Here is a 6,222-nt window from a genome sequence, read left to right on the forward strand (position 1 = left end):
GGGCCAGATTGAATGAGCCTGGTTGGGCCAGGACACCGGGGAAACCCCTACTCTTTGCGATAAGTGTCCTGGGATCTTTTATGGCCACAGTGAGTCAGGACCTCGGTTTTACATCTCCTCCGAAGGACGGCACCTTCCACAGCACAGTGTCCCCATCACTGCACTGGGGCATCGGGATTGAAGAGTGAAGGGGCCAGAGGGAAGAGTGCCACCTATTGGCCACCACCCGACACCACTTACAGCACCTGGTATTCCCAGGCGGTCTCCCATCCAAGTACTAACCAGGCCCGACCCTGCTTAGCTTCCGAGATCAGACGAGATCGGGCGTGTTCAGGGTGGTATGGCCGGTAAAAATAACTGTGACACTCTTTTAATTCTCTATTACCCTTGCTTGTACTTTGCGGTTATTACAGACCAACGGACTGGATGAGAGGACCAATCAGACACTGAAAAGGTCCATTGGCAAGACTCTTGATGGACAACAGGAGAGGAGGGAAGACAAAGTCGTAACAGGAAGAGTTTACCATGCAGAGGCCAACGAACACCAGGGACATCAAGAACAGGGGCGGCCGGCCAATAGAGGGCGATAGGGCGCCGCCCTCCTTGAGTCAAAAAAAAAAAGAAGAAGAAAAGAAAAAAGATAATATGCCTAATATATATTTTTTATAATAATAATAATAATACATTTAATTTAGAGGCGCCTTTCAAGACACCCAAGGTCACCTTACATAGCATATAGACATTGTGGAAAAAATAAATAAATAAACATAAGCAATAAGAAATAAATAAAACAAAAACAAGACAAAAGTGATCAGTTAGACGTTGTGTGCGAGTTTGAACAGGTGAGTTTTGAGTTGTGACTTGAAGGTTGTAATGGTGTCTGACTGTTTTATGTGTGGGGGGAGGGAGTTCCAGAGCCTGGGTGCTGAACAGCTGAATGACCGGGCACCCATTGAAGTGAGTCGTGATGTGGGGATACATAGTAGTCCAGCAGAGGTTGAGCGGAGGGAGCGGGAGGGAGTGTATTCTTGGAGGAGGTCGCAGAGATAACTGGGGGCTAGGTTGTCGAGAGCTTTGTAGGTGAGGAGTAGGGTTTTGTATTGGATGCGGTAGTGTACTGGGAGCCAGTGAAGTTGAATGAGGACAGGGGTGATGTGGTCAGATGATTTGGTGCGGGTGATGATCCGGGCGGCTGAGTTTTGAATGATCTGCAGTCTGTTGATGAGTTTGGTGGGGAGTCCGGTGAGGAGGGCGTTGCAGTAGTCTATGCGTGATGTGACAAATGAGTGAACTAGGATTTCAGTGCTGGATTGGGTCAGTGATGGGCGGAGTCTGGCGATGTTGCGGAGGTGGAAGAATGCAGTCCGGGTGATGTTGTGAATATGGGGTGCGAATGAGAGGGTGTTGTCCAGGATGACGCCGAGGCTCTTTACTTTGGAGGAGAAGGGTACTGGGAATCCATCGATAATTATGAGTGGAGTTTGGGTGTGTTGTGATTTAGTGAGGGTGGATTTGGATCCGATGAGCAGGGCCTCGGTCTTGTTTCCATTGAGTTTCAGGAAGTTCCTGCTCAACCAGCTCCGGATCTCTTCCAGGCACGTGATGAGGGAGGTGGGGGGGATGGCAGCGGTGGGTTTGGTGGAGATATAGACCTGTGTGTCGTCAGCGTAGCAATGAAAATGGACCCCATGGTGACGGAGGAGTGTGCCCAGCGGGAGGAGGTAAGTGGTGAAGAGGAGTGGACCCAAGACTGACCCCTGGGGGACACCCAGTGAGACACCTGAACACCCAGACTTGTGGTTGCTTAGTTGAACAAATTGTTGACGGCCGGTGAGGTAGGATGTAAACCAGGAGAGTGCAGCACCAGTGATCCCAATACCAGCTAGGCGGTCCAGGAGCAGAGGGTGGGAGATGGTGTCGAATGCTGCGCTGAGATCGAGGAGGATGAGAATGGTGAGTAATCCAGAGTCGGCTGCAAGGAGGAGGTCATTGGTGATTTTGACTAGGGCTGTTTCAGTGCTGTGTTTTGGACGGAAGCCAGATTGGAACGGTTCGTGGAGATTGTTAGTGTCGAGGTGGGACTGTAGTTGTGCGGCAACCACCCTTTCAAGTGTTTTGGAGATGAAAGGGAGATTGGAGATGGGCCGGTAATGGTTAAGGTCAGTTGGGTCAGCACCAGGTTTTTTTAGGATGGGAGTGATGGCAGCCAGCTTGAGAGTGGGGGGTACAGTACCAGTAGTGAGGGAGGAGTTAATTATGTTGGTGATCATGGGGGAGATGGACGGAAGACATGCTTTGACAAGGGAGGTGGGAAGAGGATCGAGCTGACAGGTGGTGGTTTTGGCTTTGCGGATGAATTCTGAAACGGTCTGTTCTGTTACTAGGGTGAAGTCAGAGAGGGAGCTGATGAGAGGTTGGCCAGAGGTGATCATCCAGGGTGGGTCATCAGAGGGGGTGCGAGATGAGGCCAGTTGTTGGTGAATGGTGTTGATTTTAGAGCTGAAGAAGTCAAGGAACGCAGTGCATTGGGTGGTGGAAATGTCTGGAGGGAGAGATTTAGGAGGCTGAAGTAAGTGGCTGACTGTTGAGAAGAGGACTCTGCTGTTGCCTGTACCAGTGTTGATGAGGTTGGAGTAGTATGAGGTTTTGGCAGTGGTGAGGGCATTCTTGTAGTGATGGAGGTGGTCCGAATACATTTGGCGGTGTACAGTGAGTTGAGTCTTATTGTAGAGTCGCTCCAGTCGACGACCAGTGGCTTTGAGCTGGCGCAGATGAGGAGTGAACCAGGGAGCAGTGTGGGTGAATGAGACTGAGCGGGTTTTCAGGGGGGCCAGGGTGGTGAGGGAGGAGGAGAGGCAGTTATTGTAGTGAGTCACCAGGTCAGTCAGGGAGGAAGCTGGGGGAGGGTTGGGGTAGGAGCTGATCATGGTGGAGAGGTCTGTGGTGTTGATAAGTTTGATGTTTCTGAAGGAGATGGTCCGTTGTTCCTTGGTTTTGTGTAGTTGGGTATGAATGTCAAAAAGTACAGCTTTGTGGTCAGAGATGGGGAAATCAATGACATCAAGGTTAGTGGGAGTGATGTCAGTGCAGCAGATTAAATCCAGAATGTGACCTTTGTTATGGGTTGGGAGGTTGACATGTTGTGTGATGCCAAGACAGTCCAGAAGTGATGTGAAGTCATTAGCAAAAGTACAGGATGGGTTGTCAATGTGGATGTTGAAATCACCAAGGAGGATAACAGTGGGGGACATTGCACATACAGATGTAAGTAGTGATGAGAATTCATTGAGGAAAACGGCGGAGGGTTTTGGTGGTCTGTAAATGGTGACAATGATAGTGGGTTTGGGGCCTGAGAGTTTTACAGCTAGACATTCAAAGGAGGAATGAAGGGGGACTGTGACAGTGGTGACTTTGATGTTATCACGATGGAGGAGAGCAAGGCCACCCCCCCTCCAATTAACCCGGGGTTTACTAATAAAAGAAAAACCTGGTGGGACAGCTTCATTTAGATGGGAGAAGTCATTTGGTTGTTGCCAGGTCTCAGTGAGGCAGAGAATATCTAGGCTCTGGTCAACAATAAAGTCATTTATCAAAAGGGCCTTATTACTGAGGGATCTGGTGTTCAGCAGACAGAGTTTCAGACAGGTGAGTGGAGTGTAGCAGGTTGCTTTGAGCAGAGGGGACAGTACACTGTGATTGACGGGACTGACCGTACGGGCTGTGCGAGGAGGGGGGCGGGGCCCAGTGGACCAGAAGGAGCGGATGTTTTTGTTGCTGGTGTGAGTGTACTGAAAATTCCGTCCAGAGCCTCGGTGGATGTATTTTGGTCGTTTGAGAATGTCCTGGTGGTGGGATGCAAGCTGAGGTGGTTGGGTCCTTGAGAAGATCCGTAGACGTAACATCTCCGTTACCGAGTAACGGAGCGGCAGAGATGCGCTCGTTACGTGAGAGTCAAACATAGCGCAATCCAGAGGAACAGGTTAAAATCCACAGGTTGTGCAGTCGGAAGAAGCCAGCGGTAGATCCAGGCGATTATGGTGAAGCCACAGAGCCAGCACAGCGGAGGCAGAGGAGTGGAGCAAGCCGGTTGTAGCTACGCTGGAGACGAGGAAGCCAGTTGGACGGCGCCGGGGGTTAACAGCAGTCTAGCCGGCCAGCAGGTGTCATCCACCAACAGCTGCACGACTCCACGCACAAAACACCAAACAAAACACGCAGACGTTTAACGTTCAGAAATAAATAAATAAATCAAGAAAACTGACGCAGTTACTTAACTTAACTTTGTAGTCCGACCCGAGGTCCAGAAGGGTTTCAGACAGAAGGTGTTGAAAGTAAGCAAAAGAAAACTGATAAAAAGTTAAAAGACTAGAAAGAGAAAGAAAATCGCGAAAAAATAATGTTCATATACATATATAATATGTATATATTTTTTAGTGATAATGATGATAACCAATACATTTTGTAAAAAATTAAGATAGCCTGTTTTCCTCTGAGCAGTTGTGTTCCATACCAACCGAGCGCTATGGGCGATTTCAGCCTGGCTGGAAATCGCCCCCAGCGCTCTCATCGACTTTCATGTAAAAGCTTTTTTTTTCAAACTGCAAGCCCAGCAATGCATTCTCTATGGGTTCCGGGAGTGCTTGCACTTACGTGATTCCGTCATATCATACGTACACTACAGTGAACGTCACGTGGTGCTTTTATGGCTTTTAATAGGTTCATCACGTTACGTGCCTGCGCCGCCGCCGCAGTCACATTCACGATCGTCATGGCGAATATTACAGCTCAGAGCAACTCCATAATTTCATTTAGAGAATTACCATTTAGTCGTCGAAGCAATCAGGAAAAATTGGCTGTTTTAAAGAATTAGGACCACCCCGACCAAATTTAAATATTTAACAAATATCAAAGAAAGGAGGCAAGTCGTACACCAGGGGATTTTCGCGGTGCTGGTACGAGAGGAAAAACTGGCTAGCAGGATGAGAGGTAGCCAACGGACTCTTCTGCTACCCCTGCGTCCTCATCCACCCTGATTGCTGCACCACGGAAACACCTTGGACTACGACAGGTTTCACAGATATGAATCATCTGTCCGAAAAAAAATAAAAAGCATGAAACATCGAGGATCCACATGGACAGCTGCTTAAAACTGTCGGCGTTTGGGAGCGTCAACATTGCTACGCAGTTGGACGATGGCTACAGGCTAGCACTGCGTCGGCACAATGATGAGGTGAGCAAAAACCGCCACATTCTGGGCCGCCTGATCGACGGTGTTAAGTTCTGCGGTGTATTCGAGTTGGCCTTGCGAGGCTGAGACGAGAGCGAGGGATCCAGAAACCCTGGAATTTTTCGAGGATTGGTACAGTTAATTGCATCCCTAGATGAAGTTTTTGAGGAGCATTTAAAAACGGCCACCGTCTTTAAAGGCACATCCAAGACGGTCCAAAATGAGCTGCTCGACTGCATGGCAGCTGTCATTAGGGCACGCATTACGGAGGAGGTGAAGTCGGCCAGCTTCGTTGCGATACAAGCTGACGAAACAACAATCTCCAGAGCAGCAGCAAGTAGCAGCAGGAACTACAGGAAAAAGGAGGGCCTTGGGAGAGCAAGACAAGCAGAGGCTGTCTAAGGAGGTAGATGATATTGTAGTTTTGTTTGTTTATTTTCTTTTTGTTCTATTTTTCTCTCACTTTCACTTCATTGCATACCTTACTTTATTGTATTCTAAAGTCATGCAGACCTCCTTTTTAAGGCCTCTGTAACCTAGTGTTAAAAAATCACCCCTTCTGTATTTACAGTTGCATTAAAGGATGGATGGTGGCAGTGTTTTTTACTCATAGTGTACTTCCAATTTGTGATATACTCTCTTTATTTTGACAGGTCTGTGACACCATCTTGGGCCATGCAAACGAGAGGTTCTCTTTCACAAGCCACCTTGTGAGTGCAACGCTGCTACAAGGAGACCTGTTTGAGCAGTACTGCCATATGTTCCCTGATGAGGCTCTGAACACCACTGCCAAGGCATACCCCATGCTGAATAAGGCGAAGCTCAAGACTGAACTGTCCCTTATCTACGAGAGTCCAGATTTCAAGGGCTGCAGTGGTGCATTGGCACTCTACCAGGTTCTACAGAGGAACAACCTCCATGAGACCCTATCTGAGACTGTGGCTCTGTTGAACATCCTCATAACCACTCCCATGACAACTGCTGAAGCTGAAAGG

The 6,222-nt window shown here is 48.6% G+C and overlaps 1 non-coding gene across 1 annotated transcript; it reads right to left on the minus strand.

Moving 5' to 3' along the window:
• Positions 1-233: 233 nt before the first annotated feature.
• LOC130388412 (5S ribosomal RNA) lies at positions 234-353 on the minus strand. Its single transcript, XR_008896436.1, has one exon. It is a non-coding gene; the product is annotated as a 5S ribosomal RNA (ribosomal RNA).
• Positions 354-6,222: the final 5,869 nt, after the last annotated feature.

The sequence above is a fragment of the Gadus chalcogrammus genome, chromosome 8 (assembly GCF_026213295.1).
Source record: "Gadus chalcogrammus isolate NIFS_2021 chromosome 8, NIFS_Gcha_1.0, whole genome shotgun sequence".
Classification (NCBI taxonomy): Eukaryota; Metazoa; Chordata; class Actinopteri; order Gadiformes; family Gadidae; genus Gadus; species Gadus chalcogrammus.